The sequence below is a fragment of the Sturnus vulgaris genome, chromosome 5, assembly GCF_052056855.1.
Source record: "Sturnus vulgaris isolate bStuVul1 chromosome 5, bStuVul1.hap1, whole genome shotgun sequence".
In the NCBI taxonomy this organism is placed as follows: Eukaryota; Metazoa; Chordata; class Aves; order Passeriformes; family Sturnidae; genus Sturnus; species Sturnus vulgaris.
In genome coordinates this window covers 6,030,930-6,058,916 of record NC_142247.1, presented here as the reverse complement: position 1 = coordinate 6,058,916, position 27,987 = coordinate 6,030,930, and the positions used below count along the sequence as shown (strand labels likewise).

Below are 27,987 nucleotides of genomic sequence, written 5' to 3'. Positions count from 1 at the left end.
GCAATCCTTGGGGAGCACCTCGGCAGGTTCTCAGCAGCCCGGCACCAGCTAAGCCCCAGACTTGTATAGGCACTTCACATTTAGGAGCATGTCTAATCCAATCAGGGCCAGATTGGAAGCTATCCGTGTACCTCCCAGATAGCATATTCTTGTCGGCTTGAAAGCAACCCTCTCCTCCTCAGCCTTCCCCCCTGTCTCCCTATCAGGCTGTGCAAGCAGTGGCCTCCCCCCTTGGGCACACGGAGCTAATCCTATTTACTCAGCCCATCAATTTAACAGCTTTAATATTCGCATGGGTTCGATGGATGCAGCTGAAAGGTTTGCAGCAGCCAGGGAGGGGGGAGAGGCTGTGGTGAGCAGTGGGAGGCAGCCTTCCCATGCTGGCCAAAGCAGAAAAAAGTCATTCAAAACCATGAAGGCTGAGGCATGTCTCATGCCCACTCACACAAACACACAAAGCAGACAACACATGTACAGCCCATTACACAACCCAGCAGTGTCACTTTGGCACACCACAGCCTGGTCATTTCTCTGGTCCCTCTCACACTGTTGGTGCTGGGGTCCAGTGGAATTGAGCCTGTGTTAGCATAAAGTCTCTCTCTTCCTTAAATTGGAAGGTGTGCACGGAAGGACACACACAGGAACAAACACAGAGGTTGCCAAGCACCCCCTAATGAGAGTGGTGACCCTGAGAGCCTCCTGCTCACACGCAGGCAGTTGTAGAGGAGCTCAGTCTGATTCCACTTTATGCTTAACTGTTTCTCAGCTCTCTGTTTATAAATTCCTGAACTGAAATTCCTCCTTTTATCTGTCCTGAGCATCCTTTAGCATCCTTTAGCTATACCTCCTGTGCTCTGGCTATAGATTAGAGCAAACCTGAGGAGGCAAGTCATTTTAGGAGGATTCAAGAATGCAGTCAGGAAGCTGTTGAGTGCTTCCAGCCCCTTGTCACTGCTCCAAGTGATCGTGGACTGCAGAAAGAACCAGCACCCACCTCTGAAAACCCTGTGGAGTCTGCGTGCCCCTCCTCCAGCACTTGGGTCTTTACTAATCACTTTATTCCAAATGTGGAACAGCTCTTGGTTTGTGGTTCAACTCACCTACATGAGTCACACCTGAATTCTTCTCCTCACTACCAAGGTTAAATAGAACTGGAGTGGCTGTTGCCTTTCAGGGTATTGCAGTCTTTGATGTGCAAAGGACATAGATCTGTCTGGTATTTCGACCTGGCATATCTTTTACATTTAATCTGCCCTTTATTTATCTGTTTAGTTCTTGAACTAATTGTGGGTTTGGTTGTGTTTTCTTTTTCAATTTGTTTTTGCTGCTTGTGCTACAGATCATGTGTACTAACAAAAATCTCAAGTTTTCCAGTGCCAGCAGGCAGCCACTTTGAGGATTTTCTGTGAGTATCCAGACTTGGGCTCTGCCCCTAAGTCAGGTAGACACATTGCCATCGTTCTGAATTAAGACTGAAATGGAATAGAAAGAGGAAGAAGAGTGAATGCCTCCTTCAGTCATTCCTGTTCTCAAGACCTAAGGGTAATCTTCTAAAAGAAATCCCAGTGTTTTGATCTAGTGGACAACACCCTTTGTCCTCAGGCTGAGAACCCTTTGGGCAGTGACTTTACAATTCAAGAGGGATATTCCAATAGCACTACAGAGTAACTCAGATGAAGTGAAGGTCCTTTATTTGTCCAAATAGCAATGGGAGGTTATGGCAAAGGAGAGCACTCAGAGCGTGCACTTTCCAGCTGCTGGCATGCTGTGAGCCTGACACACCCCAAGGAATCCAGAAAAAATTCTTGAAGCATGAGAATAATTTTTCCCCTAGTTCTGCCTCCCATTTTCCTCCAGGAGGGAGTTCCCAAGTGCTGTTTAGGGCTACATCTTGATTTCCCCATTGCCCTTCTCAGCAGTATATGTCATCCCTGGATTTTGATGGAAACAGACACTGTTTTTGCAGCAGATCTGTGTTCAGCCCAATATACTGGGGTTTGAGTCAGTTTTTTTAAATCTTACCCTCCTGTTTGGTGTTTTGGCATTTAATTGCTCATACTGTCCCTCTGCTTGGTGCAGGAGGACCAAGTATTCTTTTGTTCTGAAAGCATGGGGATGGTTTTGGTAGAAGATCTGGCCAGTGCAGCTTCAATTAATTGTGTCAGCCATGATGATAATCAACGATCAGGGAGCAATTCACTGGGGAAAGGCTGAGAACTGCACATCAGAAGGTCTGAGGTGAGGAGATAGAAAATCCAGACCTGGGGGAGAATGATGTGTCTAGCACAGCTGGATAGGAGAGGACAGATGGGACTGCATGGAAAGTGGGAGTATGATTCAGGACTCAGGATATTCAGATTGAAGGCAATAGCAAGGATGTGGTTTTCTCAGCTGAGATAAAAATGACTTTTAGCTGGGAAGCCATTAAAAGTGATGGCACTTTCCTTCTTTCTTTTGCTCTGGCTGCTTGTGCCCACTGTGCTGTAGCTGTGGGATCTGAGGCTGTGATAGGGTAAGGGGAATGGGGGAGCTAACCTGGCTGAAAACAAATAATTTACTATCCTAGGTTTATCTGTCAATGGATTGAGTCCTAGATCTGACACCCACACAGCTTTTCAAGCCAGGATGCTTGCACAGGGGAGGGGATGTCATCAGCCAGAGAGATAGGGAGATCCACATCATTTCCAGCACTCCCTCCCTGGAAGCATCAGGCCAAAACAGCTGATGGCACCCACCCTGCTGCATGTGCTTGAAGAGGCTGCAAACAAGCAAAACATACCTTAAAGCCTGAGCAGGCCTGGGCAAAACTAAGCACACTTCCCTCCCTCAAGCTGCTGCTCTTCAGAGGCTGTGGGTTGCACAAGTCATGGCAGAGCCCATGAGGAGGTCACATAGACAGCCCGGGCAGAAGGAGCTGCAAAAGGTGGTCCACAGGGTCCAACCTCCTCATTTCTGCTCTGGCTATCAACAGTCTGCACCCTCCAGCAGCTACCCAACAGGGAGCAGTACTAGTGCAAGCACACATATTCCTGATTGGATATAACTAAATGGGGCAGAGAAAAAAAAGGAAAAAGGAATTAAATTAAAAAAAAAAAAAAAAAAAAAGAAACAAAAAAAACCCAAAAACAACAAAAAAAAACCAGCTTCCAGATTTAAACAGAGTGATTGAGAGATACATTCTGGCAGGCTAAATTAGCGAGACAGATAGATTACAGGCAGAGAGGTTTAATCAAAAAAGGGGAAACTCCTCAGAGTATTCTTTTCCAGATACTGGCTGTGTGGCTTTACTGAATGGATACCACAGGAGGTGAGCTAAATCTTCACCTGCAGAATGTGAAAGCTCTCCCACCAATGGGGCTAAGGACTCATCCCAGCTGAGACCCTACCCAGTGTGCTGATGGCAAGAGACAAACTTTACATGAGTGTTCTGCTGCTGCTGCTTCTGTCTGAGCCCACGATCAACCCCTGTGCAGGGAGAGGTCAGGGGGCCGTGGACATCTGAGGCCACACAAAGATTTCATCAGGAGTTCAACACCAAGACATCTTCCCTAAGCTATATTCAGTCCCCGCTGCCCTGATCAGCTGCCTTTTGTTAGAAGTGCCGGCTCTCCCTAGCAGAGGCACTGTCACACTGGTGAATTGCCCTCCCTTTTCCACGGAATGCTGTTTTTTTTTTCTCAGGAGCTTTGATGTGGAGAGGTAAGGACCAAATGTCCCACACCCTCCCTGTCGCCCATCAGCTGCCGCCGCGGGTTTCAGCACCTTGTGGGGTTTCACCTCCTCCAGCGGACTTAATCCCTCTTCACTTCCATTTCCTTCCACCCCGACTTTGCTCTCGTCCGTGAGTTTAGTTAGAGCCAAGTCACAACCCCCCACCTCCGGGCTCCCCTTCCCTGGAAGCAGGAACTGGAGTGACCCCGGCAAGCCCCAGAGAAGAGAGACAAGCAGCGAGCCCCCGGCGGCCGCCGTGGTTCTGCTGTCGCTGTGCGCCAGCACAAGCAGCAAATTCCAAGAAGATGCGATCATCAGCAGCTCTGTGAAGACAGGAAAGTGGTTACAAATGCTCTCTGCCTCAAAGAGAGAGAAAAGAAACCACAGTCGGGCTGCAGCTGCACCTCGTGCTTTCTGATTAATCCGTTGTTTAGAAACATTCGCCGTGGTACTCGTGCATAGGTAGAGGTGAAAACAAACACACCGATGGATGCAAAGGGACTGCTTTATCTCCGGCCAACACAAACAGAGTCTACTTTCAGCGTGGATACAAAGTCCTCCTACAAAAGGGAACAGAGATAGATAGATAGATAGATAGAGATTTCTTCTTCAGAGCTGTCTACATTGTACATTCAGGGAGAGAAAAATTTGCTAGGGCATATGACATGACCATGCACGTGTGGGATCTAGGGTTTTAAATGTTAAAGTCCTTGGTTCTTCAAATACAGCATGTTCTTTAAACACTGATGCTATTCAGCAGGCAGATATGTTTCATCATCATCATCATTGTATTTTCCTCAGTTTCCTGGCCTAAATTGTCTCTGTCTTGATAACGTGCTGCGTATGCATCTGTTTGCCCAAAGAGGAGGGAGCAAGTGTTCACAAGCAGCCCTATCATGACAGTAAATGGCAGAATGAACAAAGTTAAAAGTTCTCTGAAATGTTTAACTACAGTTCAATGGCCAGATTCTCCATACAGCCTAATGTCCAGGTATGGTTCAGTTGGAAATTATCGGGTCGGTTGAGGTGCAAAGAGATGCAAAAAGAAAATATTATTCATAAATCATAGAATGGTTTGGGTTGGAAGGAGCCTTAAAGACCATTCCAACTCCCTGCCATGGGCAGGGACACCTTCCACTATTCCAGATTGCTCAGAGCCCCATCCAGCCTGGCCTTGAACACTTATTGATGCCTCCCTAGTCAGTCTGACCCAGCCTTCCATGCTGTTTTACCAGCTGGACCTATGTGTTCCCAGCACACCTCTGTATCTCCCTGGTGAGTCCCTTGTTCCAGATGCTTTCAGAGAGGACACATCCCTGAGCTTTTCTCTCACACTCCATTGCTGCAAAGCTGAATGGATCCTTTTCTCCCCCAGCCTGAAAAGGCCACCACAAAACACAGAATCTGGCCTCGTTATTGATATCTGACATTCCTTATTTTCATTATCAAAAGGTTTTACTGAAGCCTTGAATTTGCCACAGTGGGTATCCTTTCAAAATCTGCCAAGTTTGCTGTAGAAAAAACAGATAACATTACCTTGGTATTTGCGGTATTCCTTGTGCTGCTCTTCCCACTTCAGCGGAAGACTGCTGAGGATGTTTAGGGAAAGGCTAAGATAAATGTTCCTCAATATCAAAATAAACAATAGAGGCTAATGTGCAGCTTGTATTTTTCATGCTCATATTGGATTCCAGTTTGAGTTTAAAGGGAGCTGCCCCAGAGCTTTCAGGCTGTGGCTCCCAAGTCCAGAAGGATCAAGGGGCAGAAGTGAGGGCATATTCATGTACATGTGCACATGCACATAAAAACGCTTCCCTGCCTAAAGTCTCTTTTTCAGCATGGAAGCATATTGCCAACACTCAGCAAATAATAAATAATAGCAACAGTACAAGAATTCTTCCACTAGAATTCTTCACTAGCCACAAAAATTACCATAACTATCCACCAGCCTCTGGTCTGGCAGGGTAAAAGGCAGAAGCTTAACTTGCTGCACAAGAGGAAAAGAGAAATTCTCCAGGGCAGTCCTTTAGTGGTCCAAAGGGATCGTGGTTTTCCTGCTTTGAACTGTGTGCAAAGGAAAAAGTGAAGTCCAGAGCCAACCCACTGAGTATTCAGGCCTAGAATTTGAAAAGGCCAGATACTGAATCCTTGATGTTTAGTCCCTCACACCAGGTTCTTCTCCCACACAAGCTGGCAGTGTCCCAGGCCAGGTTGGATGGGGCTCTGAGCAACCTGGTCTAGTGGAAGGTGTCTCTGCCAATGGCAGGAGGTTGGAAAGAGATGATTGTTGAGGTCCCCTCCAACCCAAACCACTCTGTGATTCGATTTGTTGCATCAGGAGATGATGAGTATAATATACCATCCTAGCAAAACCACTTGGAGTGTATTTAAAGCCAAAATTCACCATTTCATAGCTAAGTGAACAGACAAAACAAAAAATGCTCTTTGTCCTTTTGAACATATAATATGACCTACTCTATGGCCTAATCCTGAACTCCCATAGGATGCAATTTGATGCCTCAATTATCCTGCTCCTATTGAAAAGGCTTCTAAGAAGCACCTGATGCAAGACACTCTTGGTACAATCTGGAGCAAAAACAAAGAAGAAAGAGCTGCACAATTCTGGAGGCAGTGGGGCAAAACACAGCCATGCAAAACAGATTCTCATTTGATCTCTTTCTCAGAAGGCATTATCTCAGAAACATCTTGGTGTGTTAAGGCACTGCCTCAATGGCTTGTGACTTCTGCAGTGCCCGAAAGACTGAGTTGCTGGAGCCTTTTATCAGGCATGTTTCATTCTGCTGTCAAATCCAAGTATTTGGGTTCTGTTTCAGCTGTTGCCACTGCAATGTCACATGTGGTCCTGCAGAAAAAGCAGGAGACAGCAGTGGTGGTGGTGGTGCCTCAGCTCCACAGGACAAAACACTGCTGGTTTTTCCTCTCACTTACATGGAAATAACTCTACTGCTTTCAACAGAGTAGCCCTGTCAGCTCCAAGTCTGTTGACCTTGCTGGGTTGCTCCAGTCTTCTGCTTGTGTTGTTGCTGAGCCTACAGGATGGAGCAAGGATGACCCCTATCTGTGCTTTCCTCTGTTATGGTGCACCTTTGAAATGTACCTAAGGCAAGTTTTGACATGGGAAAACCTGTTGTCTCCTAAGAAACTCCAGACAGATTTAGCTGCTGAAATTGCTTTAAAAATCCTTTTGTTCTTTCCCCGTGATTGTCAGGAAAATCTCCACAACACCACTGGACATGGACACTTGAGGCCCCCCATGTAATGTCACTTCAGACCAATGTTCCTTTGAGAACATCTGGTGGTAGATTCTTATGGAAGCACCTGGCCTTTATTTTCTGTCCCAGGGCCACTGACAGGGCATGAAGAAACCATTCCTGAGCTCCCAGGATTTCTGCTGACACTGAGCACAGGCCTGAAGACAAAGCCCTAGGTATTGTGGGTGAAAAACTCTTCCTTGGTGAGGTTGATGAGTAGGAGGATTCTGAAACAGTTCTTGTAGGGTTTTACCTCTAAATAAATCCAAGGGAAAACAGGTACAAAACCAGGCTTGCTGAACTGGCACAGCCATGTGTCTAAAAGTGAGGAAATGACACATCCTGATTGTCCAATCCATGGAAATGGGGATAAAGGGAGGGCAGGGGATTTAATGTTTTCCTAGATGAGGCAGAGCTCATCCCCTTTCTTGCCTGGCAGATGAGTTTGACCACTTTTTTTTTTTTTACTGCTGGACCACAGTGTTACAGATAATCACAGTGTAAACAACATTCTTTTAGTGCAGCTTTTGTCTCTTTTCTGTAGGATGGAAAATCTTGTGAAATTAGCCTCTGTCATGCCAGGCACTGAAGAAAACACGTGTTGAAAAAAGTGCCTGTTCCCAGGCTTTCAGACTAAATAACATCAAACCAAAGGTGAGGGGGAAGCAGAAGCCTGGATGAGGGATTTGATGGAGTCCCTGCAGCAAGTCCATGCCCAGGGTGGAACTGAGTCCAAACACCTCACACCTTCCTTGTAACAATCAGGGTGAAGCTGCTCCCCAGCCCACTTTGCACTGATCAGGTTATGATTTTCCTGCCTGTTGCTATAACACACAACCAGGTTTGTAAGACATGTGAAAATTATGGCTTCATAAATAATGATCCAATTTCTATTTGCTGGCCACCTGACCTCTTTTGCATATTCAGGATTACCAGGATTCAGGGTACCCTAAGAAAAACTGCACATGCTCATTTTGCCTCACTTCTGAAGTCCTGGGTGTGTTTATCCTTAACCATAATTCTTTCCCCAACCTTGCTCTTACTTCCAGCCCTGACCTTATCTTAGGCTGTCAGAATAGGAGTTTAAAAACAAAGGTGCAGCCAGTTTTCTTTTCTTTTTAATACAGCTTGACAGGGTTAAAATGCAGAACACAGACCTTCCAATTTTCACAGAGTGTTGTGATTGCCTTGTCTGCTTTGCACTGCTTTATGCTAAAACCCATAGACCCATTCTAATTTCAGAGGAAAAAAGGGAGCTGCCTTCCATTCCACAGCAGGAGGGATAAAATCACAGGTAGGCTGATATTTTTTACCAGAAATATTTGTGTGGTTGAAGATTTTTTTACCAAAAGTATTTGTTCTAAAGACTCTTAAGGATTTTGTGCCATTGGAGTTGCTTTTGCCTACAAAGCTGAAGTTGATGCTGGGGTTGATGTGTTCTTATTCTCAAGGATGTAATGAGGACGAGCAAAAGGAGTTTGAAAAGGACATTTTCTGTGCTGTATTTATCTGGTACCAGTCACAGACTTCATGCTCTGCTGGCTGCCTGAGGACTAGGAAGAAACAGTCTTCACAACTCCTATGATTTATCACTCACACCGTAAAGTTTAATTTCACTTTTGAAGTACCGGCACTGCCCTGGCTGAAAAAAAAGGAGGCTGGACAAGCATGCTTATGCTTGTAGTGGTATTGGAAAATTTCTCAAGTACCTGTGGGCAGGTGTGGCTCGCATACTTGGGTTAAACCAATCGCCAGATCTAGGGTCAGGAAGGAATTTTGCCCTAGGTCACATTGGCAGGGACGATTGTGTTGTTTTTGTTTTCCTTGCTTCACAGTGTGGGTTGTGGTTGGCTTCCTAGATTATCTACTGTCATCTTAAGAAATGCTAATGACCCAGGCTTTAAGTCCACAGGTGGAATTGTAGCTCCTGCAGGTCTCAGGCCTGCCTCAGAGAGTGACTGCAGCCACTTTGGACCCCTGTGCAGAGACTCCAGCACAAGGCACCCTCAGGACTCTCAGCATCCTTCAGATTGCCCTGTGGTCTGGGCATCTCCACCTAACAGAATCCCTGTAAGTGAGCAATTTGGAAATCTGGGCATGCTGGAACTCTCTTTTGGCTCTTTGCCTGTGATGCAGCAGGTTTTCAGATTGTTTTGGGTGATGGAGCACCTTGTGATGAGGACTGGGATACTGATGCTCCCTGGAAGCTGTCAGCCTCAGGATGCTTATGACTGCAATGCCCTGGAGTTGTGGATGTGCGTGACCTTTCCTGGGTGGTATAGCACTGTCATTTGGTTTCCTGTGTTGCTAGGGTGGGGCAGTGTTGGTACTGTTCACTTCTTTTAGTGGAACTGAAAATACTAGAAGGTTTACATTTAACAATTACTGTTCCCATACCACTTATGGGGGATGACTGGAATCAGATTAGGGGTATGGTTGCACAATCCAAGAAAGCCAGAATACGAGAGCATCACTTTGGAGAGATGGCAGTCTCATAAGCAGGCACTCCTCCCTTTTAATGAAAGCACTTTGGCCATAACTGCACTGTTAATTAATTTCAGATATGTTGCTGCATCTGAATTTCCCAACTAACCAGCAATTCAAACAACAAGTCGCCTGGGGAGTGGCTTGTGTGATGTTGGTATTAATAGGATGAAAACAACCAGAAAGTTAGGGGCATTCTTCTGAGGTACTGAAAACCCTTAACGAGGCCCTTAATTATGCAATAACTTCTTTGCAAGCAAACACATGCCTATTATCATTATTATTATGCTGATAGTTGATATCCCACTGACATGAACAATTTAGAGAATTCCAAGTATTATGCAGCACTCCTGCCAGCTCAGAATAGGCTGACACAGCTACAGCTACCTGTTTAAGAAGATTAGCCTGATTTTATTTGCATGAGAATTTAAAGTGACAAAACCACTTGCCACACCCAGGAAATGATCATTAAAAATTAATTACTGCACATTCTTTTATTAGCTGTGTGGTTAACTTCTGAGTGTTACAGTCAATGCCAAATCCAAAGTGAGATGCCCTGAAATATCTTTCCCTAGGTTTTCCAGGTTCTTAAAATAACAGAATACGCTGAGTTGGAAGGGACTCATCAGGACTATTGAGTCCAAGAATCACATCATGTGCCTTCCTTGGATGTGCAGAAAAAATGTCTCATTATCCAGTCTGGGGAAAAAAAGCATCTTAAGGGCAATGTACATAATTATTCTTACGTGGGCATCCCCTAGGAATGATGACAAGCAAATCTTTGCATGCTTTGTGTTACCTATACACAATTCCAGCAATTCTGCATGTGTGTGTTGGCCACTACTCTGAGACATCAGGCTAAAGAAGCCATAAAACACAGGCTTTACTCTCAGTTGAGGTTCTCCTAGTCCAGAGAGGGGCCCTCCAGGAAAGGCAAGGTATTTTATGCCAGCATTTTCTGCTGAATGGAAGGTGGTTGCAGAGGAGAATCCATCCCAGCAAGCTCAAACTTCAACAGGCAAGTGAAAAGAAGAGAAGGAGCAAAACCCGATGGAAAAGAGAACATAGAAAACTCACCTTTTTAAAAGCCTCAGCCGCGGGCTGTTTGGCTACTTTGTGTTGCTGGAGCAGCAGCCAGGTGCCAGCGCGGGCTGCGGCGCTTTGGGACGCGCGGAACGGGATCGGCTCCAGCACCGCGGCCCGCGCGCGGCCCCTGCCGGCACCGCCGGCAGCTGCGCCCGGAGCCTGCGGGAAGGCTTTGGAAAATCTTAGCATCGAGGAATGGCCTGCGTGGGAAGAGAGCTTAGACACCCAGCTTCAACCCCCTTGCCGTGGGTAGGGACACCTTCCGCTATCCCAGGTTGCTCAGAGCCTCATCCAGCCTGGCCTTGGAAACTGCCATGGTTGGGGCAGCCACAGCTGCTCTGGGCAGCCTGTGCCAGGGTCTCCCCACCCCCATAGGAAGAATTTCTTCCTAATATCCAACCTAAACCTACTCATTGTCAGTGTGAAGCCATTCCCCCTTGTCCTGTCACTCCAGGATTTCTGGATAAACAATAGTGGAGACTCCCCCTTTCTAAATTGCCTATATGGCACCTCCATGGCTGTGTCAGAGGAACCAGGCTGAAAAGGACCTACAAACGAAATTGCACCCGAAGTAACCCCTGATCATAGTGATGGCATTGTCTGGCCCTATGTCTGAAATGCATCTTTGAGGTGAATTGTACCTCAGGAGCTTCCAGCCTTTCCCAGCCAGGAATTGCACACCAAAATCTGTGCGTGCCTGAAAACATAATAGCAAACCACATCTTGGAGAGCAAGGGAAGGGTGCTCTGGGGCATAATCAGACACAGAGGTACAGAAGGAATGCTTGAGGGTCCCTGGTCCATTGTGGACTGAGGCAAGTCTGGCTGGTTCTGTGACTTGTTCCCAGGGTGACCTGGGGATGGTTGCTCTCACCTATCCTCACTTGCCTCTTCCCAGAGCAAGGGCTTTGGATTATTCAGCTGCCCTCGTGCAAGCACATCCTTGCTGCTGGTCATGCTGTGAATCCAGGTGCTTGCAGAGCTTGTGAACTAAATGTTGTTTTTGGTTTGTGGTCCCAGGCAGTGTCAGGGACTGGCTGTGGGACTCACACAGGATACTACCATGTCACCAACCTACCCATGCATTCAGCATCTCTTCTTGACACTCTCATGGCAGTTAGGGGACCTAAAAGTAGTCAAGTATCTGACCTGAACTGGTTTCCAGGAAAGCAGAACACCAGCATTTGTCCAAATTCTTCAAAAATGTGTCTGAATGTTCAGGGAAAAAAACCTGCTATTGTACAGAGAAAGCTTCCATCCCAAGCCCAGGAATCTGCAAAGAACATTTGTATTTCTCTTTCCATATCTAAACCTGTTGTGTGTGGCTAAATGTTTACCTCCAAGGTTGTCAAGTTTGTAATTTATACGGAATCTAAATTCACCTCCTTGTTAGCCTGAATCTCTCAGTCTAGGGAATGAGAATGGGGAGACACTCCACAGTGGCAGGAAGAGTGACACTGGAAGACCATGGTGTCCTTTCATCACTGAAGCCCTCAGTGCTCTTCTCGTTAGTGGAGTGGCACAGGATTCAACACTGAGGAATTTAGGGCTCCACACTTGTCTTGCCAGAACATTCTGCCATGAATTTAAGGAAATCACTTAACATGGAATTTTGTTCTCACAGCAGCTGACGGGAGTCTTGCCGTGGAATTCAGTCCTTTAATAAAGAAAAATGTAAAATGTCTCCTGTTTGACATCAGATAGGAAGTACTTTGGGGCAAGATTGTCTCTTGCTTTGATAGTTGGTGGACCTTTGCTCCATCATGGAACAAGAATAAGAGCTATATAATTGAATGAGAGAGAGAATTTAAGGCTCTGATTATGGGAAAAGAAAAAAATGTTTACCTTTGCAAAGACAACTGGCACACACCTTACAAGCTCTCCACAGACCATGAGCCAGAAGAGAGAAACAGGAGTGCAGAGCCCTGCAACCCAGGAGCCAGATTGGTGGCAGATAGGGCAGACTGATTTAATGTTGCACGGAGGTCAAAACAGAAACTTTAGCATCAAAGCAAGGAGGAGTGCTGCGAAAGCCCAGTGCTCAGAAGTAGCACTTACCAGAGGTATCATATAAACTTAACCCTGCTGTCGTTATTCCTGTTGGAAAGAAAGGAGGTGAAGGCCACGACCTGTGAAGCAGAGGTCAGATGTTACAGACCATCAGACAAAGGAAGTGACAATGGGGAAAGGTTCTTCTCTGAAGCACTACCAGATGGTGGCTAATCTCAGTCAGGGGAGAAGGCATGGCCACCAAATCCACACCGGCTCCCTGAACCTGACACTCAGGCATTATCAAGGGAAAAGACTGTTCTTCCAACTGTTACAAGACAGACTATGCAGTGCAACCCATTCAGCTAATCACAGTGCTGTGCTGATTTGGGACAGAATTTTCCACGATCAGACTTACAACATGTTTGCTTGTTAATTGTTTCTGCACAAAAGCTGAAATATGAAATACTCTGAAAATTTCTACCTTGGCGGAATTTTTTACTGATGCCCCTCTGATTATTTCTGAAAATATCTTTGTCTTCTCATGTAGAAGAAAGCATAGTTAGATGGTATGAACTGGCAGAGCTCTGGGATCATACTGGGGTCTGTCCTGGAGACTTCTTTAATGATAGTAATGGTGAAAATGTTGTCTTTGCTTTCAGTTGCAAATCTGCTCACACATTTACTAAGAAATTTCTGGTAGCTGAGCTCAAATAGGACTCCAGCATTTCCATGTCTGTCCTGGGGATGATGAAAACACAAATGGAGATAGAGGTGGAGGTGAACTCCAGAGTCCCAGAGAGGCATCTACTTGAGGCAGTAGGGCACAGACCCGAGAATGGAAACCTAAATGCTTCTCATGGGATTCATCACTACATGGGTTGCATTTAATCTTGTCTGAGTAGCTTATGTTTTCACCATGCTTCTGTTTCCCTGCCTGAGCCAGAAGGAATAGAGGCCCCATTGTTGTGAGCAGCTGCCCCGAGAGCCGCGTGCAGAATGCAGAGTTGGGATGTTGCTGTGCCCAGAGAGAGCCTCGCATGACAATGACAGCCACTGAGTTTGTGTCCCTTCCAGCCATTTCTCTGTGCACAGGAACTGTGGGACTGTGCTCTTGTTGTCTCTGTTCTGGACACCTCAGTGGTGTGGTTTGAGTCTCTCCATTTGGCAGAGTGATCCAGACGTCTGAAAAAATAATCCAGCCAGCAGAAAACAATTAAGGACCTTCATGAAATTCAGTGTGTGCTTAAGTGCTGAGCTGGGTCTTTCATTGCTGCTATGGTCAGATCTCCTCAGCATTATGTAGGTAAGCAGTATCACATACATTTCTTTTTTCCACAAGGAAAAGCAGCAAGAGCATCATCCTTTACAAGCCTGTCACTCCTTACATTAGTATCTGGTATTAACCTGGTATTACACCAGATATAACCAAGGTCCTCACTTCTTCTGGACTGCTTGGAAATAGGGTGCATAAGAACACACTTCTTCAAATTTTCCACTGTGCAATGCCTGTGTGTTGGTATCTACCAGGAACAGCATCCTGTATGCCACCACATGGGATGTGCATTTCTGAGCCATGGAAATGAGAGCTGCAACACAGTTCAGGGAGGTGCAGCCAGGAGGTAACAAAACCCTCCTGAACCAGCTGTGGTACACCCCCAAGTGATCCTGCCATGTCCTGGGAGATCTCTTCCCAACCATTTTCTAGGCATCTCAGCCACCCTGTCATGAAGCAAAGATAGGAATCCAGCAGAAAATACGGGTTTAACCCATAGTATGAGCTATGAAATCACTCTGAACTCATGCTGCTTTTGTTGTTGGTACCTTTTAGAAGTCCTGCTTCATCTTTCAAGTTGACATATCAGTGTTTTCCTGTGCTAAATGTGCAAAGCTGCCAATGACAGGAAGCAGAATAAACTTTGCTTGCAAAAGCCTTGTTGTCTCTGTTGACAAACTTGAAATGCCCTTCAAAATTTGGGTCTCTTGAAGTTGGGGCATCTTTCTGACTTCTTTTAAGTGTCTTATTATTGTGTGAGATGGACTCTGCAGGCTAAACAATCCTTCTAATGAGAATAGGCTGTTTTCCCCCCCATACTGGCAGTTGTTTATTAGGACATGGCCACAAAGTGACATTATTGTAGAGATGCAGCAATAGGACAGAGTTGGCTGGAACTCAGAACTTCAGTGAAAACTTTCACCACAATTTCAAATTTTGTTTGACAACAGAATAGGAGATTTTGACTGAAATGTTTCCGAAAATAGCAAAACCCTCACCCACTCAGAGAGCTGAATATGAAACCTCAAATTTTGATGGGGAGAAAAAAACCTGATGACATTTCCCTTCCAGATTTGGATCAGTCCCAACAACAAAGTTCACTTTTTATAGGAACCAAATAGTCATACTAGGAATTAAACTGCACATAAATCAGAAATAGAAAATACAAGAGACTAACAGAAGTATCAGATACACATATCAGATACACACGAGGCAGAAAGTTGAAAAGAACAGAGAAGAAAATGAGATAAAGGGGAAGGTATAGTTTATATGTGGAAAATGAGACCAGAGTAGAGATGGAGGCACAGAGGTGAGTGGCCATGGGGCAGGGCAGAAATGGTCCCACCCCAGCCATGGAGAGCTGCAGTCATGAACATGGCAAGGAATACGAGGCATGGATTCTTGAATAAGTCCAGGGAAGGGAGACCAAGCTGATCAGAGGGATGGAGCAGCTCTGCTGAGAAAACTGGGATTGTTCATCCTGGAGAAGGGTTTGGGGTGACCTCATTGTGAGATTCCAGTGCCTGAAGGAAGCCCTCAGGAAAGATGGAGAGACTCTTTACAGGACAAAGGGGAATGGCTTCACACTGACAGAGAGGAGGTTTAGATGGGATATTAGGAAGGAATTGTTCCCTGTGAGGGTGGTGGGGCCCTGGCACAGGCTGTCCAGAGAAGCTGTGGCTGCCCCATCCCTGGCAGTGTCCAAGGCCAGGCTGGATGAGGCTCTGAGCAACCTGGGATAGTGGAAGATGTCCCTGCCCATGGCAGGGGATGGAATTAGATGATCTTTAAGATCCCTTCCAAACCAAACAATTCTGTGATTCTGTGATTCTACTATTCTATGATTCCATGATTTTGTGACTTTGCACTCTTTGCCCACCAGGCCTGAGGCCTTGGGAGCTGCTAACTGGGAGCAGCAGCCATCCACTGGAGAGGCAGGAAGTGTTTTGGGAGAAACCAGCAACACCTTTGACCAAAGGAGCCGACTGGGACCTACAAGCCAGAGGTTTTCTGGCTTCCTTTGGTGCCACTGACCCAGCTCTTGCTTCTCTGACTGCAAAATGGAAGCAACAAATATCATCCCCCTCTTGTTTATCTACTGAACCCCTTTGGAAGTGTTTCACAGTTTGCCCTGGGTTTTGCTCTGTGTCTCTCCACGCTCTGTGCTGGGGATCCCGGGGTCACCACTGCAGGACAAAACAGTGGGAACAACAATAACTGCGCGCTCCTGGCACAGGAGGGGGGACGATTGTTTTCAGCCTTTGCAGCCCACAACTGTTGGTACAAATGACAGATACAATCAGGCCTCGGGGTTTTCCTTACATTTATATGTCTTGGGAAGGGTGTCAGCCGCTGTTCTCAGCCACTCTGGCGAACTGAAGCTAAAGATTTGGGCAGGTGGGGGAGAGGGAGAGAGAAATGCATTGAATTGCCATCGAAAGAAACATGCATAATTCCTAGAAATGCTTTGTGTCAGTTTCAAAGGTCGTACTGGGAATGCAGCATATTCTCTGGTCAACACGTTTCCTATGCAAAAGGCACAAGTGGTGTACTTTGGGGTTTTTTTCAGTCTCCAGCAGCAGTCAGTACCTATGTTTTCTTTGACTGACATGCCTGTAAGTTCAATCAGCTGAAATGGTTTACATGCAGTAAGGGATGGGCCAAGTTCACATGGCACTCATTCTAAGAGGACCTTGATACAAACTGCAGTCTCACCAATGTAACTGGAGGTTCTGGTTTAGATTTCTGCTGATCTGAGAAGGATGGAGCAGGAAAAAACGAAATACTTAACTCTTCTGGTAGAAAACACCACAGGAAGCAGAGAAAGTAATGTAACATTCCTCTAAAGCCCCATTGTGGAGTTGTGGTTAAATGTGAATAAAGTTCTTATCCTCCCACTGCCTTTACAAGAGTATAAAAATGGTACCTCTGAAGTTTTGCTGGTGTTGGACTTGACAAAAAACAAATAAATAAACTCCTGCAATAGTTAAGCACTGTTACTTAATAGAGCTTTAAATACTAACCAGCTTCTAGTGTAAAAGTATCAACTTTAAACCCACTTTCTTTTTTGCCATAGTTAAGTCTAAGGTTTAACCTCAACCAGTGATTTTTATTTTCTGCCCAAGCCTTGATGTGTTTATGGCACACTGCTTGTGGTGACAATCCTACTTTCAGTAGCAATGTCTCTGCTTCAGAGCCAGGTCTGTCATCTCCTTTCACTGAACTCAGCAGTTTCCTGAGCAAAACTCTGTGGATTAAAAAAAAAAAAAAGAAACTGTTTTAAAAACAGCCCAAACCCAAATATATTTCTGAAATTGCTTAAATTTTTTAAAAGAATGTATCTTTCTTGTTTTACCCTGCCATTATATGTACCAATGTCATCACTGCATGGCTTCCACTGAACCAGACAGACCACAAAGCCTAAAGCCTTTATCCACTTTCTCTTTGATGAACACTCAGTGCCTTGTCTTGGAATTTTGTTTAATTTCTTTCACTGAGGGAAGTGCTGGCACCATCTGCTGGGACTTTTGTCACTGCAACCACTAAACACAGAATCACAGAATGGGTTGGGTTGGAAGGAACCTTAAAGATCAGAGCCCCCCTGCCATGGGCAGGGACACCTTCCACTATCCCAGGTTTCTCAGAGCCCCATCCAGCCTGGCCTTGGACACTGCCAGGGATGGGGCAGCCACAGCTGCTCTGGACAGCCTTGCCAGGGCCTCACCACCCTCACAGGGAACAATTTCTTCTTCATATCCAATCGAAACCTCCACTCTGTCAGTGTGAAGCCACTTCCCCTTGTCCTGTCACTCCAGGCCCTTGTCAAGAGTCTCTCTCCATCTTTTCTGTGGGCTCCCTTCAGGCACTGGAATCTCACAATTCGGTCACCCTGGAGCCTTATTTTGTCCTGGCTGAATGATCCCAATTCTCTCAGCCTTTCCTTCTGTGTCAGGATCTCAGTCCTTGCATCTATAAACATACCAAATATTCCCAGTTCGATTCATATGATTACTTTTTTTGTTATTATTTTTATTTTTTCTACACCTGTGCTAGATTTAGATTGCATTCATCAGACCTCAACAATTCCCTGCAGTCCTGGGTCCTGCCTGGGTTTGGGGAGGCAACTAAAAAGTCTTTTGTACAGTTTGGTCTGAGAATAAGCAGATTAATGAAGGTGATAGGACAAGGTTAAACTGAAAGAAGGTAAATTCAGACTAGATATAAGGAAGACAATTTTTTATGGTGAGGGTAGTGAAACACCAGAACAGGTTGTCCAGAGAGGTGACAGATGCCCGTCCCTGGAAATATTTAAGGGCAGGTACAAGGAGGCTCTGAGCAACCTGGTCTGTTGAAGATGTCCCTGTTCACTGCAGGGGATTGGACTAGATGACCTTTGGAGGATCCTTTCGACCCAAACAACCCTGTGGTTCTATGATTCTATAATTCTATGGACTCCAGCCCTATTGTCCAGGTCCCGTAGGAACAGACTTTGTTTGTGAAGCAGGCCACTGAGTTTAAATGGAGAAGACTGAGATGAAAAACAACCTCAAAGAAAGACTGAAGCACTTCCTTAATTGGTGTAAGATTCAGGAAACAGGGATCAGTCTGTGACAATATAACCAAACTCCTTTTCTGTAGGTCTCAGAGCAAGATTTCAATAAGGTGAGAACCACAGGAACAGGGATTCAAATTGGCAAAGACTTTTTAATAACATTTTCAGTCTTAAAACCTTGTAACTGGAAATCATTGTAGTTAATAAATCTGGGAATTACTACAGAAATTAGATTCACAAGATTGTTGGGAACGTAAAACTAGAAGAATGTATGAAGTACCATTTATGTTTGTGTCACATCTCTCATAATTTTGAAATAGTTATTAAAAATGCATACAAGAATATGCATATAACATACAGTATGTATAATACATTTGTGTATTATGTATATTTTGTATACTTATATATACTATATATGTATAATATAATCACATGGAATTGTCAAAGCCTTAACTCTCAAACAGCATAACATATACATTTCTTAGTAATTTTAAAATCTTACTAGGTATCTCTACTCTGTATTTCATGTCTTGTCATAAATTAAGAGCTATTTAAATCCTTATGATAGGGTGATTCACAAAGTAAGCCTCAAATATATATAAACCTGTTATATATTCAGGGCAACTTCCCATTCGGAACTCCAGCTTCACCAAGGAGAAGGTGATTTCTTTTTTTCTATGGATCCACAATGAAATTACCCAACTTTAGGGTTCAAAAGCAGTTTTTAAGGCGGTACAGTGGAAACATCACAACAAAATGAATCAAATTAGCATCACTCTGGGGTGACAAAGTCACTGACCTCTGATTGCCCATGTCATCTAAACCAGATGAGCAGAAACTTTCTACTCAAGTTACAATGCTGCAAGTCTCTCTGATGCCCTGTACTGAACTGAACACTGCTGATGGCCAATCCCTGCAGAGAATTGCCATTTTGGGGCATTTTCAGGAGCTCTGAAAGGGAGGTATAATAGTGGTGTGGTTGAAGAAGGTGTATGAGCTCTTGGTTTGAAGCTGAATTTCATGCACCCACATTTGGAAAACTTGGGCAATTCCCAGTCAAGCTTTGCTTTCTTGTTGATTTTGTTAGTTTTTCAAATGTTGGTTTGGCAGATTTTAAAGCACCAAAAAAACCCTGATAACAGCTGATGTAATTTGGCATTAATAATTTGAAGCAGGTGCCAGACCTACCTGCACGATGCACTCTGAATAGGGCTCTTGGGGGCAATGGTGGCAGCACCTGCCAGTTTTTAGGAAAATAGTCTGACATTCCATTTGAAGGCCCATTTCTTCAGTTCAGTCTGAGACACTGCTCAGTGCTTCATGCAGCTTCATCCCCAATGGACTGTGGAGCACATTGTCCTGAGGAATCTGAGGGCTCTGGGCAGATGGAGTGGTGATGTCATCCGACTTTTCCATTTCTACTTCCTATGAACATTTGCCTTATTTTTACATGCCAGCTCTTTCTCGGCATGTTTTAGACTAGAAACATTTTTTTTTTCTGGGTGTAGAGAAGGAATCACTTCTTTTTGATTTCAGACAAGATCTGGCAAGTGAGTTCTTGTTGCTAGTCAAAGAAAAAGCCTTAAAAAAATTAACACAGAATCTGTGTTTAGCAAAGTGATTTGCATAAGCTGTACACTTGGTTCTTAGAGTTGGAACAGTTCTAACCTATGACAAATTCCTCTGTCTGGGCTGTCTTCCAAAATCATTTTCATCTACCCTGGCAAAAGAACTGAAGTCTGCGTTCTGCACTAATTAAAGGCCTTCAGGAGAAGGGCCTCAGTTGAAATGCTGACACACTTTGTACACGCTTTATTTGTGAAAGGGGATACTGAGCCCATTTGATGGCGCCTCCTGCTCTGTCAGGCCGTGCAAAATTTTAAGTGGGGAAACAAAAATGGGCACAGTTATGTCTTGTTAAGGTTCTGAGTTACTAAAATACTGCAGTTTTCTCTGTTAAAAAGCATGGTATGGAGATTTTTGATCTTTGAATAACACTAATAAGCAGTAAAAAGGCTAAAACCCATGGCAGTTCCTTAGTGAATATGAACTGACACTCCCAATTTTTACAAAGTACTATGGCTCAATGTAGCTGAGTCTGTCTCCCTAAATATCTTCATTTTGGAAATAGCAGAATATACGCCCAACATCCTTTTTACATAAAACTGGGAACTGCAGAAAAGGGAAGGCAAGGAAAACAGCTGTCCCAATAACTCTGTGGAGTTCTTCCAGCAGGACTACCACTCCAGCAGGGATGCTTTCCATGCTAGATCCATGACAGACTTCCCAGCTTTTTAATATTCCCAAAGCAGTCAATGGGAATCAGAGCCCTTGACTGAAGAAGGTACCCAGAAAGTCTTTTTTTCAGAAGTTGTTGTCCTGAGTATTCAGCACCTGATTTGGAACACACGTGCTTGGGCTGAAGAGAGATTTTAACTACTCTGGATGTTAACTACTTTATCCAAGTGCCCAGCAGGAGGCAAGGAAAGAAACTCCTCCTCTGTGGGGAGTCTCACCTAGTAGGAAGTGTGCTCTGAAAACATGGATTAGACTCAACTCTGCAGCTGAACTGCACGGAGAGCTCCTGCAGAGACTAACAGAGCTTAAGCAGGGTTCAGTGCACTCAGCCTGGCCAGGAGAGGAGGGAAGTACATCTATCCAGCAGCAGATGTTCAGATGCTTAGTGACCTGTGGGAAAACACTTGGGAGAGGCAAGGGCACTTAGGCAGCTGCATGGTGTTTGTGGAATTTAAGGAATCCCAACTCATGTCCTAGGCTTTTCTCCTTGCTCCTTTGCAATGAGTGCAGAAAAGTAAAAAAAAGGAGGAGCAGGAGGATTTCTCCCTCAGATATTCTTTCAGCATTCCTCAGGCTTCACCCTGCTTGTCTGCTGCAGCCCTTACTAAACAATTTTGTTGTAAAGCAGCAATGCAGTGATTCCATAGCCTCTGAGACATATTCAGGGCTTTTGCTAGCAAATAAACTCACAAACATAATCAACATTCTTTATGAATCCTCATCCTTTCCTTAGGAGGATTAATTTCTAGCCTGTTTTCTATGAACCTTAAATGCAAAGTTTCCACAAGTGCAAATGCTCCAGTCTTTTGCTGCCTTCTTGGGCACAGGGGACAATCCTGTCTTGTTTTTGTCCCTAAAAGTATTGACTGTATTAGACACTGGGCACGTGCTTTTGAAAGAAAGGCACCATGAATGCTTGCATGTCCCTGTATTATCGGCCACGTGCTCCATCCCTGGGAGACAAACGGGCCACTGAAATGCGGCTGGCCTGGACGTCCCACATACCAAGCAGATGCAAGCAGAATGCCATAGGGAAATAAGAAACACATTGTATGTGATTTAAAAGGCTTACAGCTATGGAATATCCCTCTGAAAGCCTAATGAACATCTCCAGCACATAGACAATCAAAGTACAAAACGCGCCCTGCATCAGGATACAAAACCACGGAACTGGAGATAATCTCGGAAGAGACCCACAAAATAAATCTACTGACAGCAGCATCTATAAATCATGCAACTCCAGCACTTGGCTTGTCAAAATGTCTCCAAGCTCAGGATTTTCTGTGGAGAGGAGGCTGTCCACAGATTCTTTTTTAATTTTATGCCTTCTGTTTGCCTCTCGGGCGAGCTTGTGTCCTGGGTTTGGGGTTTGTCTTTGTTCTGCTTTCTTAGATGCTAATATGACTTTGACAAAGTTAGTGATTAGAAATTCAGATTTCTTACCAGAAGGCTGGAAAAAAATTGTACAAACACTTGTACAAGTGACTGAAAATACAGGCTTTTTTTAACCTGGTGACTGTTGGAGTGATTGGATCAATATTTGGATATAGTGGGGAGAGTATCTAGGAAAAAGGAAGGGAGAAAGAGGAAAATCTCTCAAGATTAAACTTCTGGGGCTACTTTTTTTGCATGGACCTCCCGAATTATTACACATATGAGCTCTTGGAAGTACATTTGCAGACTTTCCACCAAAAGCTGAGCTGGCAAAAGTGGTAAATGTGGCAAGGGGAAGGTGAAAGCAGTTAGCAAGATAATTCTCAAAGAGAAACACAGGTCTGAAACAATTCCTTCTAGAACTGTGTTAATTCCCGAGTTTTCCCAGCTGCTGTAACAAGTGGAGGAATAGCTGGTGTTAAACCTGCGTTGTGAGGTGAGAAGCAGCATTAAGCAGGCCAGGCTCAGTAGCTTTCTATGCACAAGACTAATTGTAACAGGATCTTACATTGTCTACTCTGCAGTTTGAACCCAGTGTATGGGAAGAGCCCTGGTTGTGTTATTCCTGCTTATCCCTGTGTCCCATGCCTTGCACAGAGGAGCTCTGACACACCTTAAGGAGCAGAAACTCTTCCAATTCTGCTTCTCCATAGACTGCTGAAAGCTTATAAGACTTTGGAGCACACACTATAACGTTTTTGTATGCAAATCCTGGAGGGTATCTCAACTTTGGGGACAAAACTCTGGGAAAACCACACCATAAAAACGGCATAAAAACACCAACATTCCCCCGGTTGGTCCTGCATGGACAGATGATCAAGCCTGCCAGGAAAAAAATTATGCAATTTCACACACAAAAGAGGAAGAATGATGACAGATAGACAGGGACTGGGCTGAGAGACTTGAGCACTAACTCCTGCTCCACCACTGAACTGCTGCAGGACCTGGGAAACTCAATTTGCTTCTATTTTCTTGCCCATTAATAGTATAAACTCCTGAGGGTGATGATTGTCCTTTGCTGTACATTTAAACTCTATAATTGGAGCTCAGTTCAGGCCTGGTGCTGCTACTGCAGTTGAAATAATAACATGTAAATAACTTACACAAACCAACCAAATCAGCTGGTGGAAGAGTGCAGATGGGCATGAAAAGAGATATGGGTGAAAGAATGTGAAGGAGCAGAAAAGACAGGGGGAAAGAATGGTCGGATACTTAAAAAAAAAAAAAGTGAGAAAAGGGAGTTAACAAATAGCAGAAGAGCACTGACAGAATATGGTCATTCCAAAATCAGCTGATGCCTCCCTTTCCCCACTGTCCAGAGGGAGATTTGAAAGTGGTTTAAACAGTTCATGAACTCCTAAAAAACATTCAGTAATCTGAACCTGTAAAACAATTTGGTTTAAGGAAGTAGAATCTCTCCTTAATGACCCAGCACAATCATATCCCCAGCACACCACCCTGCCAGCATTTATTAGTCCTCCAGGGGTCATCTTTGACCTGTGCTAATGTAATCCTGCTAAAACCTTCTGGCTGTCTGGGGCCTGGCTGTCTTCAGCAACACACTGGTGTGAAATATTTACAGATTAAAATAAAATTAAAATGCAATTTTCAGGCATTTTGAGAGAAAGTCTTTAGCTCTACTTGTGGCTAAGTGAGACTCTAGAAGGTTGCAAGTAACAGCTAAGAGGCTCTGAATTGTGAAGAAGGTGAAGTCCATGGAGAGACCCAAGCTAATGCATTTTCAAGTCAATGGAAAGATTTCTCTGTCTCTCTGAGTGTTGAATTGGTCTGTGAGGGGCTGGATGAGATCCAATTGAGGCCCATAGTTACCAGAAGTTGCTACCAACCAATGACTATTCAGAGGGTCACATTAAGCAAAAAGATGGTTGCAGTAACATGTTTAGTGACCATGGCTGCAGACACAAAATATTTTTCATTCTTTACAGTGGTCTGGGGTCAGAAGACCAGGGAGGAAAAGGCATGAAGGCAAAAATAATGAATTTATCAGTCCACACCTGCTCCCACTGAGGGGTCTGGAGGAACAGTGAGATGTAAACCCCATTCTGTTTCCCCAGATATCCAGGGAGCTGCAAGCTGGAGTCGCTGTGCTGGTCAGGCTGACTCCCTTTACCAGCACTGAACTGCTGCTTTAAAATAAAAATCCCAGAATTGACCTATAACTACTACACTGCCAAACATAACTGAGATTTCTTAGAATCTGCTCTCACTGTGAGTTTTGTGTATAATGTTTCCCAAGATGTCTTTGTGTGACTATTAGTTATTGCAGTTGATGTGCTGTGAAAGATTTTAAATGGCAAATCAGAGTGTTTCCTTGAGAACTTTTCTGTTATGGACAGAACTTAAGTTAAACTGGGAAAGCTAGAACAACAATAACGAAAAGCAATAATGAGACTGTAAAGGAATGGGAAATATTCCTGGTTTCCACCCTCACTGATAATTAGTCAGAAACACAAACTTTAGGTTCAACCTGAAGGAAGACACTGGAATGAAAACTGCTTAACACAGGATCAAAGTGATTCTTCAGCCATTTTAAACCTTTAAGGAGAAAGCTCAACTAAACATAGCGATGCCCTTTTCAGACTAAATTGTCTAGAGAAATAATGGAGTTCTTAATTTTTGAGAATTCTAAGCAAAGACCAGGCTAATGCTTGCTAGGAACAATTTAGGTGGTGCTGATGCTATGGTGGAGCAGGGGAATAGACCAGGAGACCTCTTCAGATCTCCTGTAAATTTATCTTCTTGGATTCTGTGCCTACAAACAGTAGTGTTAGCCAAGAACATGCTAAACTTGGGAAGGTGTGCAGTAATGTTTTAAATCCATTTATATACAAACTAAAGTTTAAGAAAATATACATATGAGATGAAGAACTGCAAATGAAAGATGACAGAGAAATAACACACAGGCATTTGAAATGTGGGCCGAAAATAAAACAGGATTCAGTCTGGAAAATGCATTCTAACATACTTGGAGAAATATAATCCTAAATAATATCCTCAGTGGGAAAGCAAAACCTGGAAATCATTTATTTTACAAAGGAATCTTCGAGCTGATTGAGGACAGTGAATCAGATAGATGTGTTTTAAGCACCACTATAACAGCTGGAGCTCAGCTGGGATTTCCAAATTCAGGTTTGCTGCTGCTGCAACCTGAGGCATACAAATAAATCCCCCAGCACTCATGGTAAGAGTCTATCAGCTGATTTATACCTTGATTGAAAATGTGAGTCTCTGAAGCTTCAGCTGGAGACCATCAGCTGAGCCTGGAGATAGGGCCTGATGACAATCAGGCTGAACACTGTTTCCAACAGAGCAAGGAAGCAGGAACCCTTCCACCCCTCCCCAGTCTGCATGTAATAAGGCAGTTTGAGCAAGGTCTCGATTCCCTGACATTAGTAAAGATTTACGTTCCTCTTGCTGGCTTCTAGGGACACAGAATTGTACCAATACTGGATATTCAAAATTTTTGAGAGTAGCTGGAAGAAAACACTAGGCAAGTAAGTGGAAAAGAATTCAAGTGATACATCACAGAAAGTATCATGAAGAACTGGCAAAAAAACCCACCATATACACAGATATTGAAAATAACTCTTGCAAATTATTAAACATAGTCTCTTTTACCTGCCTTGGCTAATATGTGTGTTCCCTACCTATCTGTTCACAAGGAAATCCAAAGCCATTGGGGAAAATTCCTTCACCCCCCAATAAGAGCAATCAATTCCATGGCCCTTGCAAGGAACTTAAAATCTAGCTAGACAGAGATGACAGAAATCCTACACCCCACCTGCTATATGGGTGGCAGCACTTTTTTACCCAGTTACAGAGAAAAACAACAGTCTAATTTTAGAGGCTTATTTCCACAGAGTCCAGGAGCAATAATTTTGGTGTCGATGTTTCCTTTAACACAGCTTTCCATTCTGTCAGTGGCACACTCAGCAGCTCCTGCCATAGCACAGCTGATGGCAGCGGAGGGGAAGTCTGAGTTGGCTCTGTGGGAGATCTCTGGACTCCCACAGTGAACATGAGTACTTCAGTGCAGGAGTTCAATGTCCATTACCACATATTAAAATCAGCTTGGTTCCCTCTGCCTCCAGTACTCACCTTGTGGTTGTTGTGTTCTTTCCTAACCACTCCAGCTGGATGTTCCCGTGGGCTCCTGACTCCTTACCTGTAAGTCCATGTGGCAGGAAACAGAAGGCGATGTTTCCAAACGAACTGACCTATAATCTGAGAAGTCTGGCTCCTGGTTCTGTTGAGATGACAGCCATGGAGTAAGGCTACCCTTCCCCTTCTCCCTGCAATTGATACTGTTTCTCCATCCAAAGAGAGCTTTAATTAGATTACCCTGTTTTAACTACATCATGAACTGAAATGAAGTCACTTGCTATACTCTGGCAAGTGAGGGTGATCTGTGTGGTCCTCCAGCTGTGCAGAGTGTTTTTCTTCATGAAACTTTTCTGGTTCCTGAAAGGAATTCATTATCTGATATTTTTTTATTGCCAGTCCTGCATCTTACAAACCCTTATTGAAAGGGTTTGATGTTCACTATTTAGGGTTTGATATTTGGGCTTCACTAGATAAAGCACAGAGCAGCTGTGCTGGACAAAATCATTTACTGGATTCATTGTGCATGATCCTGTCTGAGGACCATCAGTGGTGGAAAATACAGCACAACTGCTGGCACAAGCCATGCCAGCTTCCTGCTCCTGCTAGAAATACAGGATTGGCAAAATCTGCCCATGCAGGGAGCTGAGCCATCTAGGAGGATACAGCCCAGGCTTCTCAAAACTCCTGTCCCCCCACCACAGTCTCAGCCCTTTAGGGTGCAGAGGGTCAGTTTGTTTACTCAACGGACTCAGAGCATCATAGAACAGCCTGGGTTGGAAGAGACCAGAAGAATCACCTTGTTCCATGGGCAGGGACACCTTCCACTATCCAGCTCACTCAGAGCCCCATCCCTCCTGGCCTTGGACACTGCCAGGGACGGAGCAGCCACAGCTGCTCTGGGAAACCTGTGCCAGGGCTTCATCAATATGATCAGAGGGATGAGTAACAGGACAAGGAGGAATGGCTTCACACTGACAGGGAGGAGGGTTAGGTTGGGTATTAGGAAAAGATTCCTCCCTGTGAGGGTGGAGAGTCATTCCCGATTGAATGCTTGTGGAAGCAGGCTCAAACTGGGGCAAATATACACTCAATAAGCTGTAAGGAACAGCAAGGTGTGAGTTCTCAAGTCACTGGCCTTCTTTGTAACCTTAATCTCCTGGCTGTGCAAATGTTCATAAAACAACACAGATGACTGGCTGGGACCAGTACAAAGTACACAGCTATAAATCCTGATGAAGGGGAACAATTACTTACTGGTATTTACCTCTGTTATTTTAGTTATACTTTCTAGTACACTTCTAAATAAATGCTCTTCTTGCTTTACTATTTAAAGATCTCTTGCACAAGCAAACAGCATTTTATGTGTCTATTCATATGAAATCTGATGGCCTGTAGGTATATTTCTTCATTCAAAAAAATCACATCCTGTAGACCTCTATCATGTCTTCTAAATTAATTGTTTCAGTATTTCTGGTAAAGTACTTTCTTGCACTAGATTTACTGTTCAAGGAGCATTTTTTGTGATTCTGTGAGTATTAGTTGGGTACTTGAAACCCATAGCAAATCAGCAACATGGGTAAAAATGTTTATGAAAAACTCATAATAATTATAATGTAAATATTTCTTTGTTACATGGCACTTCTGTTTGAATGTTTCAGAAACATTTCTGAATGTAAACACCTTAATTAATGCAATAAATGTTAAAAGCAAATATATTTGTTACCTTTAAAATTAGACCCAAAAATTAGAATTTTTTTGGGA

General features: G+C 44.2%; 2 long non-coding RNA genes across 2 annotated transcripts; both read right to left on the bottom strand.

Moving 5' to 3' along the window:
- Window positions 1-3,149: 3,149 nt before the first annotated feature.
- Window positions 3,150-10,638, bottom strand: LOC148223522 (uncharacterized). Its single transcript, XR_015804163.1, has 3 exons — window positions 10,545-10,638; window positions 4,116-4,271; window positions 3,150-4,034 (listed from the first exon to the last, which is right to left on the bottom strand). It is a non-coding gene; the product is annotated as an uncharacterized LOC148223522 (long non-coding RNA).
- Window positions 10,639-16,905: 6,267 nt separating this feature from the next.
- Window positions 16,906-19,786, bottom strand: LOC148223521 (uncharacterized). The gene is made up of 2 exons (XR_015804162.1): window positions 19,558-19,786; window positions 16,906-17,064 (listed from the first exon to the last, which is right to left on the bottom strand). It is a non-coding gene; the product is annotated as an uncharacterized LOC148223521 (long non-coding RNA).
- Between the last annotated feature and the right edge of the window lie 8,201 nt (window positions 19,787-27,987).